Genomic DNA, 14996 nt, shown 5'->3' with positions numbered 1-14996 from the left:
ATAGTCAACGCGTCCCCGTCCTAACTAACATTTTGCCTATATACCCGGCACAGTAACATTAATTTCAGCAAGCAGGCTACGTGGTTATTATTTTCATGTAGCCACAGTCTATCATCACGGTTTTTACACGAAACCATCGATAAATCGATCGCGTGTTCCTCTTTTTAGCTTCCTTCCCTGGACACCTGTGTATTTTACTAAAAGAAAATTCTCCTTGATGAAAAATTTCCACCCTCGTTGGAGCGTGAAACGGACAGATGTTATCTAAATCGAGACTTTCATTAACGTCCGTGTAACCCAAATTGATTTTTATCGTTCGAAAAATTATGTACCATTTACCACCGACCAGTTGGATATAGGGAACTTAAGATTTTAATTTCGAAGGTGTTGGTTCTCTCCAGAAAAGGTTTTTGGCTATAAGGTCACACTGATCAGCAAGTGCGTTTGCAAAGGAGCAGCCATATTGTACTTTTCACGTTACAGCAATAAACTTTGGGAAAGAAACATTTTCGTTTGCTTGATTATGGTAAAATTAGTGTATAAAATCAAAGTTACACTGGGTAGTAGAAGGTTGACAAATCATTTTAGTCGCGAACAGGTGTCTTTTTCGGCGAGTTCTCACGATGGAAGCGTAAATTATCAAATTCTTCATAAAAAATCTGTATTCTAACTAGGGCTTGAAACGGTTCGGAAAATAATTGTTTCTAATTGTTATGCAAAGGTCCTGATTGAAACAGTCATGAAGATCCTTTATTCCAAATAACTGTTATGAAGAATCCAAAGTTCAGACTATCAGTTTCAGTTACGGTTCCTATATCACCTCCCATATCAGTTTGAAACCGTTACTTTTTAGGTGCTAGACCAGTTCCAAACAAGGCTTAATACGGTTTTGAAAATAACTGTTTCAAACTGTTATACATATAAAGATTCCGATTAAAACAGTTACGAAGAACCTTTATTCTGAATAACTGTTATGAAGAACTTAAAGTTCAGTCTATATGTATCAGTTTCAGTTACGGTTCTTATCTCAGCTGTCATATCAGTTCTATAATCGTTATTTTTTAGGTTCTATACATATAAGTTCCAAAACGGTTATACAGGGTGTAACAAAAATGTCGTAGGCCCCTGAAATGGGACACTCGTGAGGCGATTTGGAACAAGTTTTTCCTTAGCAAAAATATTATCCGATGCTTTGTTAACGAGATATTAACGAAAAACCCTGACGAATCATAGCGCGATTTTGCCGGCTGAGATCCCGCGGTAACGTTGGCTACCAATCGCACCGCGTAGCCAACGTTACCGCAGGAATTCGGCCGGCAGACTTGCGCTCTGATTGGTCGGGGTTTCTCGTTAATATCTCGTTAACAAAACCTCTGATAACATTTTTGGTAAGGAAAAACTTGTTCCAAATCGCTTCACGAGTGTCCCATTTCGGGGAGCTGCAACATTTTTGTTACACCCTGTAGAACCGATTCTCGCGACGACTGTACAGAATTTGAAAGTAAATGAAATCATAACATATTACGCTTATAGACTACTGTATACAGATAAGCATACTTTTTGCAAAGTCAGTATGGTGACACTTTGTTAACACTAAATCTGCCACGACCAGTCAAGTATCCAGTTTTGCCGTTCTAATTCCTATCTCTTTGAAGGATTCGATAGGTTTAGTGTTAAGCAGCAAAAAATTTATATTAGCGAATACTTTTCATAATATAAAATAGTGATATGTATACAAATGTGTACGTATGAGTTTAATTACTTATTTATAATCATTTTTTTTTAATTCTGCTTATATCTGGTAAGATATAGTTGTAATATGTTGTAATTTCGTTCTAGAATTTATATAGAACCTAAAAAATAACGGTTAGAAAATTGATACAGGAGCTGATATAGGAACCGTAATTGAAACCGATATATTCTGAAATCTGGGTTCTTCATAACAGTTATTCCGAATAAAGGTTCCTCATAATTGTTTCGAGAACTGAAATCGACGTCGTAACAGTTTTCAAGCCCTGAATTCCAACACTTGGAACTGTCACTGAAACCGGCTGTCGTGTACGGACTAAACGGCGCGTTTCGCGCTGAATGATGTATCCGAAATAGAATCAGACATACAGTGTCGCGGGTATTTAAGTAACATCTCGTAGTTCTGTTGCATTTGTCAACGATACATCATCTGTATAACTCGTAGAAACACGGGGAATTAACTCGATTAAACTCTTTTCCAAATAACCCACCGATCCGTTTGTTCGATTGAGAATTCAGACAATGACTGTTCCACTAACCGGGCTTATTGTTGGCACCGTGTTTACAAAGGTCCCTCCCCACCCCCATTGGCGTTCTAGATTCAAACGGCAGGTAAACCCGTTGGAAGGAGTCGGGGTACTCAGGTATAGGCGGCTGAGGTTGATTCACGGAAGCCAACGAGGGTCATCGTTGCCATCGGAAGTTTCATGGCTATTTCTGGCCTGTCCCTCTCGAACGGCGCCGATGATGCATTATTTATACACAACAGCGCACATCGTGTAGATACATCGTCATCAGCCTCCACGTGGGCGACGATGCATTATCGATATAGTTGCAGATTGTAGATCTACGAATCGAAGTGGAGTGTCCGCTTCATCTTTTCAGAGATCGTCCACGATGGAAATTGTTTATTTGCATTTCTAACGACGTATTTATGAATCGTCGCCGATTGTCGAATAAATCCGATCGTTTCTCTCTGTATCGAGACGAGATTTATACAGAATGGGATAGATACGGGATTTAAACATATTTAGCCGTCGAAACAAGTTGGTCGCTCAGAGATACGCTCAGGGGTAAATCCTGTAGAGTAGATCGACTTATACGTGTGTACTTGCGTCCCTTGTTTTAACCCCTTCCTTCCCACTGCCGCTACATGGCTATGTGTTCTAAATTATGAGATAAAATATTAGTACCATTGTTTCATATCTGTGAGTGTACAGGGTGAACCACGAATCGTGATCAGTAGAGATTACTCTGTTATTAGCAGTCCGATCGAAAATGTTTTTATCAGGAATAACATGGTTTCAAGAGAGCTTTAACGTGATTATAGCAACGTTTTTTTCAACTCTCTTTTTTCATGATTTTTCAAGGTCACCTTCAATTTTTTGTAAATACACCTATAATTTTTTTATGCCTATCTGTTAGAGGATTTCAAGACAAATTCGGTAAGTATCATAACATAACATGTGTTAGGCGTAAAAAAATTATAGGTGTATTTGAAAAAAATTGATGGTGACCTTGAATAATTATGAAAAAAAAGGAGATGACAAAAAAATTGCTATAATCACGTTAAAGCTCTCTTGAAACCCTGCTATACTTGATAAAAACATTTTTGATCGGACTGCTAATAACAGAGTAATCTCTACTGATCACGATTCGTGGTTCACCCTGTATATAGTAGTTTGTTCTGGTCGTGTATGGCATGACACAAATTTTTATATTTTTTTTTCAAACAAATGTTGCATGGTTTCCAGGGAGATATACAATGCTGTAATCTGTTTTGTGGTACTTTGCTTTTTTATCAAGATATAAGGGTCATCTTCAGTTTCTTCACTGGAATGCCTAATATTTTTTCTCGAATTCGGATAAAGCACCAATTATCTAGTAGATTAATACATTTACTAGAAATACTATACATTCTTATATTCGGTTCACACATCTGCTACAATCGTACGTGAACTTAACACTTTTACTGTGACATATAAAATGTATATTTTCTCATAAACCGAAGCGTACTGTCGATTGAATACGATCCTCGAACCTTCTGATAACTCTAAAAAAAAAAATACACCGCGTAACACAAGGAATAACCTAGTACACGTTTCCAGTTCAGTTCGCCAGAGGACGGATAAACGGAAGCGGGGTGGCTGTTTTGTTCCTCGAATCGATCCATGCTTACGTAAAGCCTGGACTCGTATCACTCGGAACAAAACGGCGAACAGAAGTTATCCTTAGTCGGAGAAAGACGAAGTGATGGTGATCGCGACAATCATGAGCCCAGCTAGAACGCGTACACATGAACGGCAGAGATCCTGGCCACCGATTATCGACGCATTCATGGACCACCGATAAGCAATGACTCTCGAGACGTATACATGGATGTCCGCGCGGAAGGGAGACAAGGAGCACCCGTAGAGATGTTACATTATTCATGGCGCATTTGCTTTCTAAGGAGGATCTTTTCAGGGGACTTCTTACCATTGAAACAGCACCGGTGTTCCTCGAGTAGAAACGGTAATAACCTTTTAGGGTGATCTTATCAAGGCGTCATGCGTCTGCCCGTGGTGAACGCTTAGAAATTCTTGGCGTGGACTATCCGCCGCGAATGAATTCATTTGGAAGCGCGACGCACCGTTGTTGTTTGTTATTTAAGAGCGCGTCTTCTTCTATTTCTGTTTCCTCCGTCGTGCAACGGATGTTTTCATCGTTGCCCGGCTTACCGAAAGTCCTATTGTTTTCCCGTTGAATCACGCTGCCTTGAGAGTTTTGCGATAGAATCTTCATCATCGTTGTAAAAGATGTAATCTCGATGAAATCTATACTATGCTTGGGGAACAATAAACGTGTATGTCATATTTCTACGATTCAACGATAGTCATTCAAGCTTTCGTGTGATTATCAACGAGTCAGGTTTATATGGGTCAATCGTATGAAGACAAAGTTTTTTTTTATATACGGGCCACTCCACGCGAAATCGGACACTTTTTCGAGTAACATTTCGGACTCTGTTGACACTTGGATATGTTGTAGTCATTAGTGATATACAGGGTGGGGCAATAACTATGTCCACTCTGAATATTGCCACTTGGCATATTGTGACACAAACATTTTCTGCGTGGGTGAAGGCATAGAGAAGATTTCAAGATCATCCCTATTTTTTTTTAATGGAATGCTATCGAACGCTTGAAGGTACAAATATATCGTAGCGTTACATAATTTCTGATATCTTTTTAAACGTTCTTTGCATCTTTTTGTAACATATGTATAGTCATTGGATTTCTTATGATTCGTACTAATAAAAAAATTAAAACGATGCTATAGTTCCACTTAAAAAACAAAGGGTAAACTAACTTGATTTATGGAAGTTTTACACAGTTAACTATAGTTTAATTTTTTCTAACACAATTTTTTGTAAAGTTCAGGGAAATTACTGAAATTTCGTGGCGACACTTACGTGGGACACCCTGTATTGTATGGATATAAATCAATAGTTTGTTATAATTTCGTCGACTTTTTAGTTTTTTTTTGTATGCACGCAACTAAAATAAATGAAGAAGAAACAAAAAACACAAACATGGAATTTTTGTTCACTTCGACCAAAGTCTCTACGCAACTTCTCAGTATCTTTTGCATCGCAAGACTGGTGAAATGGTCCCGTATATCGCTTAACACTTTGCTGGCGGGAGGGTTCCTGTTGCAAATATACTACTTCAGGTGTTCAAAAAAATATTTAGAAACTACTACTTAACTTTTATTTGTCAAACTTTACGTATAGGAAAAGCGATTTTTCCTAATATGTTGCTACTCTAGTTCTTCTTTAAGAAAGATGTACTGCTATATCAAACTCAGCTTTTGTTTGTGAAAATACGTACTACATAACACGTCATCCGACAACAAAGTGTTAAACTCTGCGGAATGAATTTGGACCCTATATTCCTGTCTCTTTGATTTCTTTTCCGGTTATTTTATTTACATGTATTCAAAAAAACCTAAGTCAACAAAACTATTCAAAGCTGCTTATAAAAGACTTTGACGCCTCTTTTCTGGTCGACATTGAATTTCGCTGGGCGAGTAATACTTATTTCAATTCTTATTATGTCGAGTCCCGTAATTTCCAACCGTTATTTCTCCAAAACTAATTTAACATTAGGGTAACATCCCTTGTTAGATTATTCACTAAATCGAACTGTGAGTTTTATATATACCTTGCATTATGATATTCGTGAAAATTTATCTTTGCAATATATGTGTAAGTAATTTAAACCTCTTATTCGCACATTAAAGAAGAACACTAACAATTGGGACACCCTATATGTATCGTGCTCGTAAGACGGTTGATGATAGTTCCCGTGTAACCTTGATGCGATTTCCAACTCGATAAATTCGTTTCCCGGCGTCGTTATGCCTTTCGACTAATTGCTGTAATTAATGGGCTCGGTCGAGTGATTCGATTTGATCGCTTAATGCGCTCGATCGTCGCGTATCCTGGACCATTGTATCTGCCAGAATTCCTCTGTGCCTCGTGTCTCAGCCAGAGTAAACCGATCTGTCGGCGGGTGCTGTGTTACCTTAATTATGTCGCGTTTCTTGCCTACCCCCCGGCGCCTCTTCCCTTTTGGCCGACTTTTCTCTTATTAAATCTTTGCTCATATTGTTGCACGACAAGAAATTCCTGGACGAAGATCGCGGATCCCGTGCCAAGTGTTACATTAATTCTCGCCCACGTTCGCGGGTTATTTAGAAACTAGAAACCGCTCGTCATTATGTCTCATCGGAGCGATATCATCTTCATCGATCAGAACAAACTCGACCTTATGCTCTAATGATCTGATAAAAATCAAAGAAAAATAAGGAAAACATATCATTACACTTTTGCAATTTAGCTGAACGAATTAGTAGGGTTTTTTATTATGGAGTTATAAGGCCACTTTGGTCGATCGAGTGATTCTTATTTATGAATACTCATTATGGTTTGAGTTTCGGTAGATTATAGAAAGATTTAACCCGCCATGACTCCCTTGGGTCTTTTATAGCACAAGCAAAATTTCGTGCTCAAATTTCTCCGAAACAAAGGGATTGTTATTGAAAAAAAAACTTTCAATATCCAATTTTAAACAACTAGTCGATCATGTAGCAGAGACCCTGGGAAGTCGAATTTTTTTGAGATTTTTTGGAAGCCTATAAGAAAAAAAAATAAATAGGTGTGGACACAAAAGACCCAGGAGGTTGGCGGAAACAGTAAAAACAACGTGGGTCACGGAGGGTTAATTGAAGGCTCTCTTAGTTATTTGATCGGTTTAAAAGGAAATTATATCTTCTCTCACCGTTAAGTGCCGTATAGACTGGAATACAATCGCTGAATACACTGTATCGCGACAGTTGAATGCCCTACAAATACAGAAACTTTTGAACCGTTCAATAATTAGAAATCGACTTTATAATGAAATTAAAAACGTTGAGTGGAAAATACGCGACAGGCATAATTTGTTTAATTTCTTGCCTGCCAACAATCGGCCGAATAAATGAACAATTTACCATTGCTTGGCGACGTTAGTTAGTCGCTGCGATACATTTCGACGATAGTCGATCGACTATCAGGATACAGCGCTTCTAACGATTGTATTCCGTTCTCCAAGCTATCATCTTAAGCTGCGTATCCACTTGTTGCGTATCCTCGTATCGTATCACCGTTGTGTATCAATGTTGCCAGGCAAGTTTGTATGCATTTTTATGAAAATATATACGCAACGATGATACGATACGATGATACACAACAAATGAATACGCACATTTAGAGTTATAAGAATTCTAAAATAAAGTGTAAACAGTTAAACATATTAAATGGGAAGTATTGCAGGGATGGATTCAGGACATCAAAATGACAAAAAAAAAAAAAATAAACACACTGTCGAATATAACCATGTTTTCGAGTTACTGCCTGTTCCGTGTTGCAACAAGTGTGTACTTAACTTCGAAGGAAATGCTCGAAATGGGCACTTCTATGTAGCTTGTATATACGCGTTCACTGAACACACAGTTTATGTACTAACTTCTCCCGTCATAATACAAGTGATACATGTAAACAATACAAGTATATCCATCCATTTACAATACAAGTATAAACATGAGTATCAATCGAACGATCGATGAATCGAAATTTGTCCAGAGTGTACACCATTTAAAAATTTACTAAAGATATATTCATTTTGAACTATTTGTCGATTTATGGTAATAAATTATATTTTCTTTAATGTAAATCAAACCTTGAATGCCCGATAACACAGAACGTTACCGTTCATACGGGTGTTGAACCAAAGACATTGATATTGTTTTGATTTGGTGCAATTTTTTTAGCCACTAACTAATGTATGTTTATGTGAACTTCCTTTTATTATTCCAGTAGTTGATTCCAACCTTGCTGTACTTACCACATACATATAAAGAGAAATAACGAAAGCACGTCAAGCGTAAGTGGGTTTCATTCGCCATGTAATAGGGATAATTCGCTTCAGCGTGGCGTCATGCGCGATGAATTTCCGAAAGGACGTGTTCCCAATTTGTCGGATATGTTTGAAACAAACAAAATTTAATTGGAATAATTAACTCTGTCGCGTCGAACAAAATGGAAACGGATTATACTATGAATAAACCACTTCGGCCAACGGTGTATTTATGATTGGCCGTGCCTTCCAGCCCTGTCACGCGATACAGATTTTTCACGCGTGAATTAACTGATCGCGCTTGATAGGTTTTGGCCCTGTGTGATCGAACGTAATCGAGAATAATGCATTTCGACCTCTTGTTGTCCCGTGTCGATTAAATACATATTGGCAAACGCGTCAAGACTCGAGTGGTTTTAATGAGCACGTAAACGTTGCGTGGGATCGTCCTCGGAATGAACGCTTACGTATCAGGTGGTTTCTAATCGTTTTACCTGTTTCACGTCCGAGCGAAGGCTGTCGGTTTCGTGTAACAGCATCATCGATATTCTCCAATTAGCTGAAACGAAACTCTTCGTGTGTGGAGATTAACGCGTTCCGATATTTTCGAAAATGGGTTTTAAACGATACGAATTCGACATATTTAAAGTTAGAAAAATATAATTCTTTAAATGACATTCACGTTGTCATTTGAATCGATCCCTTCGAATATGTATCTTCTAAACTGTTGCTGATATTTAAAAATGTTTCGGATAAAAGTCGAATAGTTTCGGAGGGGAAATAATTTGATGCTGATAGTTTGTTTGTAGTTGGACGCGTCGAGGAGATATGAATGTAAAATTTGTTTTTTTAAATTATAATCTTAGGTAATGCTTGAACGGTTGGAATACTATTGTAGCGAGTCAATCGAGAATATCGATGATATTCTCCAATTAGCTGAAACGAAACTCTTCGTGTGTGAAGATCAACGCGTTCCGATATTTTCGAAAATGGGTTTTAAACGATACGAATTCGACATATTTAAAGTTAGAAAAATATAATTCTGTAAATGACATTCACGTTGAGTCATTTGAATCGATCCCCTCGAATATGTATCTCTTAAACTGTTGCTGATATTTAAAAATGTTTCGGATAAAAGTCGAATAGTTTCGGAGGGGAAATAATTTGATGCTGATAGTTTGTTTGTAGTTGGACGCGTCGAGGAGATATGAATGTAAAATTTGTTTTTTTAAATTATAATCTTAGGTACTGCTTGAACGGTTGGAATACTATTGTAGCGAGTCAATCGAGAATATCGATGATATTCTCCAATTAGCTGAAACGAAACTCTTCGTGTGTGAAGATCAACGCGTTCCGATATTTTCGAAAATGGGTTTTAAACGATACGAATTCGACATATTTAAAGTTAGAAAAATATAATTCTTTAAATGACATTCACGTTGAGTCATTTGAATCGATCCCCTCGAATATGTATCTTCTAAACTGTTGCTGATATTTAAAAATGTTTCGGATAAAAGTCGAATGGTTTCGGAGGGGAAATAATTTGATGCTGATAGTTTGTTTGTAGTTGGACGCGTCGAGGAGATATGAATGTAAAATTTGTTTTTTTAAATTATAATCTTAGGTAATGCTTGAACGGTTGGAATACCATTGTAGCGAGTCCTTTTTATTGGAACATTTGAGTCTCAGAAATAGGAAGTACATAATCACAGGGAGCCGAATCAAGTGAATACGATGGATGGGCCAAGCCCTGCCATTTGCTTTTCGGCCAAAAATTCATGTACAGTCGCGGTACAATTACCAATTGCGTTATTGTGTGTGTACACCGACGAGCAAGCTCGGCTTCCGCTAGGGGAAAAAGTGAAGTTGGCGAAGGGCCTGCGACCATTTAGTTTTGGGAGTTGCTGAAATTTATACCAAATTAACATTCGGTTTAACATTTATTTCAGTACTTGAGATAAATTTACTAAGTGGTAGGAGACTTTTCTTCCACGTCACTTCTCCCCCCAGCAGAAGCCGAGTTTGCTCGTCAGTGTACAAGCAGCCGTAACAATAATACTCGAGGTAATTCCGAAAGCAGATCTCTAGAAATCTATCTATACATTGGTTGACCGTGCCCAAGTGTTGTATTAATGCCGACGAAACACAGAGGAAAGTAGTCAAATATGGAATACCATTTTGTTTTTCGAATGTCATTCTGACAAAATCAATCGTAGCAAATAAAAGGCTTTTATGAGTACTCAGTCATATATTTATGCTCAATTTAAAAACAGTCTTATATTTCTAACGTTATGAACAATGTTCAATATTGAACTAACATTAAGAAAACATGCATTATACCTAATATGGAATAGGTACCAAAAAATGGAACACTAATATCAGGTATAATATTCTTATGGGAAATACAAAAAAATAACTTCATTTTTTTTATCGATTAAGACACTTTAGTTATAAAATTACTATTTTAAGAAATTAAATAAAAAGTTGGCTATTTGCAATAATCACATATCCAAGTGTCAAAGTCTGCACCAGCACATCATATTTTATATTTGGAATTTCACAAAGTTAAAAACACGGTATTCTGGTTTTTTTTTAAATCACATAGCTTCACAAATACTGATGAATATCGCAGGTGGGTATGTCAACAACAACAAATAATCATGGTAAAATAATAAGAAATATGAAAAACATCGGATGTAACAACAGCATGTAACAAAACGATCCTCCGTCACTAACGTTCACCCGACTGACGAGTCACAATGTGTATGATGCCAAAGTAAGTGAGATAGTCTATAGCTGTTTCACATATTCATTTGTCAGATTCTTAAAAATGATATAATTCTATATTAGGTATAGGGTAAGAGGTCCGAATTTCGCCCCGTGCTTAATTCCGCCCCCCATTCTATCCATAGTGTTCAGTGCAGCAACCTTATTTTTGCTTTCATAATGTGAATTGGCAAACTGTCTAATCTCGTTCCGCTATACTGGTCTTAATTTTGTTCCGGAGATACCTGTGCTTTATGTGATAACATGTTTTCGAACGACGTAAAGGGAGAAAAATGGATTACATATACTAGATACTTCTAATGGTGCAACAAATTATATGCATCTAAACCTCAAACAAAGAAGTTTCCGTGCGATTACTGCATATGATTTTATTCTTTAATATTTGTTTTATTCTTACCGAATAAAAACAATTTTCTAAACACGTAAAACTTAACTATACAATTATTTCAACCAACGAAAAGCTGTTCAAGCATTAAAACTAAGGGGGACGATATTGGGAAAACTGTTTTAGGAAAGTAAAATATGTCTATTTTTTATTTTGTTCGTATGAACTTTTATGAAAAAGTTATAACAGGGTTTCGTAATTAAGGTTTCAAAGTGATTATACATTTTTTCTCGGATTATAATGTGAATTAGTTTTCGAACACGAATAAAAAACCTCGAGGCGGAGGAGGGAGGCAAATTTTTTTCTACTTTGTGAAAAATGAACGATTTTTTTCTTGCTGATTAGTGTTTGAATTAATATACATTGTCACATGATTACGGTTTTGTCCTTCGATATAACAGAATTTGGCAACGCCTCGTTTCCGTTACGGCGGATTTTCATGGACGCGGAACGTGGAAGCATTTTTCCGTAGATAATTTAGCGGTTCGAACGAGCGATGATTTTATTATGCGGGCGGTGTTAAATACCGGCTATAACATAATGCGGGCGCGCCGTGGAGCAACAGTGTACGTGCCGTCGGGTGCGATGTGTATAAATATTTGGCCCGGATCCAATACGCCGCACTACTCCGCCTTAGCAGCGAGCCGTCTGCTCGTACATCTGCTTTTCAAACGCCAAAGCCACTTGTAAAGACCGCGATGACGCGTCTCGTTTCTGAGCTGTGGCCGCTTCCTCTCAACAATCCACCGAACCAATACGACTCGAAGAAAAATCGAGTTCTAGCGAGGGGAAACCATTCGCGCCAACTTTCGACGATTTTTCAACGATCAAATGCGATGTGACGGGCCAGGAATACAGAGTGCAAAAGAACTTTTCAGAGACGTATACAGGCTTGGTCCTCTGAAAACAAACCCTATTAACCCCTTGCCCTGTAACATTCGGTCAGACTTGTGTTGACAATTTGAAAATCGATTCAATACAGAAGAATATTATTCGATTTTCTTTGAGTCGAAGTTAAGTACCACGTTGCTGGTATTAATATTTAACTTTTACAGTAAAAGTACAGTTGCGATAAGTGCAGAATTCCTTTCTTTTCTGGGAAACTGTCGAAAACAATGTAATCCAGGAGACTGCAGACGTCAAGAAAATCATAGGGCAAGGGGTTAACCCTAGAGTTGTCGCGTCTAATTCTGAGGTCAATGTCCCGATTTCTGCTCAGTGCGTATGTATTTTATTTAATGTAAAAAGTTAAATAATAAATTAGTCATACAAAAAATTATTTAAATGAGTTCAGTATTTCCGTACAAAATGTTACAGACCGTTGTTCAATAGATGGCAGCATTTTAATAGAAATAAATTTAATAAGTGTGTCTGTCGTAAAGAAACGTGATTTAAGCGGTTCCGTTGCGATCGTGAGTTACACGTAGACGCTGCATTTTTACTAAACGAAACTTACGGAATCTTTAATATTATTCGGCAAAGTTTGGTTTTGACACTTTCACTTTCACTGAGCAGAAATAGGGACACGCTCGTGAACAGAAATGCGAGCATTTTCATTTTTGCTGAGCAGAAATAGGGATATTTTATACTTCGTATTAAATGAACTATTATTAAGTTAAAATGCTTTTATTTAAATTTAATTATAAAGGGAGGTTTAAATTTAATATCTAATAAGTTCTTTTGTCGATTGTTGCATAAATACATAATAAAAATCAATTTCTGCGATAGCAGAAGTCTTACATGATTAGAAATAGGGACATTGACCTTAGTGGTCGCGTGGATGACAATTGTAATCCATTGTAATTTTTGCAATTGAACTTATAATATTCAAACTCTCCTTTCTTCTAATATTACTCTGGTATCTCTAAAGGTTTTCAAAAACATGTGCTAAAGACTCCGCTACATTATACTATCGTTCATTAAGTTAAATGTTTGAAAATTTTTTCAGTAAAAATAAAAATTCAGAGGTCAGTCCTGAACCAATGGGATTTCACTTGGGTCGTCAACGAACCACATAGCCCAGGCAGAGTTAATCTATCTTACTATGTATATTATTTTGCGTGCACAGAATTAATAACGATGTGCTTTTCTATCGAAACATCGGAACGGAAAATATCGTGTTTCCGGTTTGATCGTTTGCAACTAAACACTGAGACGGACGGACGGTGGTATCGCGTCGGAGCATCGGAAACCTGGCTGGATCCCCGTAATTGGGCCAAGTAATTAAAGTCGTTGCTCGCGTGATGCACTGTGACCCATTACAAATCGACAATTCGTGTCTCCGCATTTATTATTCGTATCCCGTTACGCCGTTGGCCGTCGTTCGGAAAAATATTTCCACGTTACCCGTGAATGCTCTGACGCAACTCGATACCGCGTTTCGTAACGATATTATGCGTACTTTCCCACCCCCTCTCGATTATAAATACGGCATTTGCATAAAACGCGTTCGGATCAGAAATCCCTGGTAAATCTTTGTTTATTATATTCCGTTAATTCCTAACTGGAATATTGCGGATAGAATAAAAGGATAATGAACTTTTCGAAACGAGAATGACACGGTCCATAGTAGAACCAATTTAAAAAGCAATCGAATAATTCCGCCACTGATATTTAAACAGAATAAGAACACGCGAAAGAATTAACGAAAAACTAGTGGAAGTGATAACAGATTGATTTAAATGGAAGTAGAGGAGAATTATTTTTGAAGAATTCACTATTAAACTGCAATGAATTATTTGGATGAATATTTCCGAATGAAACAAACACTTTAAGTAAACAGACATTCAAGATTGTTCACAACGTAACACACAATGTAATTTACATTTTCTCGAATATTGGAAAAGTAATAAACATTCGTAATGCGACGTTCTCACGATAAACTCGCGATTTGCTACTGCTCGTTGGTAAATTAATACCGCGGATCTTGTACTTCCGAATTTTACATGTATAATTTCTTATTGTACATACAGAAGTAGAAGGTCTTTTCGTAAAATAGTATATGATACAAGTTTATAAATATTTATATAATAAAATAATGAAATACCGCAAGAGACAGAGTCAAAAACAATTTTTTGCAAATAAAAAGATTTATAATAATTATATGTTTTCATAATTCAATGAACTATGGATAAATGCAAATTTGTTGCATGCAATGACGATCTCTGTCTGCTACTCTTAAGAATTTATATGTAAAATAACAAAAAAACCTATTTTGTTCATAAATGACGCATCGCAGAAAATTTTTCTTTCAATAGCATAATAGATCATAAAAACTGTACAATTTTTGTATTTATAGTTTTGCTCTATCTCGTACAGTTACAAAGTTACATTAAGAAAACGAAAAAACGCGCAATCTTTAAGGGCCGATTTCACCCCTTCAAAGTGAAAGCGAATACAAAAAAAAACGTTCCTTAAACATAGTTCAATATGCTCTACGTTCATGCGAAGTTTCATTAAAATCAGAATGTTCGGGTTCGGAACCTTCCGTTGTGAGAGTCGTTTCTCGAGTGTAAGGGGTTAATACAGGGGTCTCGCGATTATTGTCTCGAACTCGGGTCCGCACAGGGACTATAATCGTGGACCACGCGAAACGTTTCTGACCCTCGTGAATACGTTCTTTGCCCGAAGCTCGA

At 37.1% G+C, this 14996-nt stretch overlaps 1 protein-coding gene across 7 annotated transcripts in view; it reads right to left on the bottom strand.

Moving 5' to 3' along the window:
• Positions 1-14996, bottom strand: part of LOC107186411 (CUGBP Elav-like family member 2) — a 476981-nt gene that overhangs the window by 127417 nt on the left and 334568 nt on the right. The window lies entirely within an intron of this gene.

The sequence above is a fragment of the Dufourea novaeangliae genome, unplaced genomic scaffold (genome assembly GCF_001272555.1).
Source record: "Dufourea novaeangliae isolate 0120121106 unplaced genomic scaffold, ASM127255v1 scaffold78, whole genome shotgun sequence".
Lineage (NCBI taxonomy): Eukaryota > Metazoa > Arthropoda > Insecta > Hymenoptera > Halictidae > Dufourea > Dufourea novaeangliae.
Note: the sequence above shows the minus strand (reverse complement) of the source record. Positions and strands in the feature narration are given on the sequence as shown.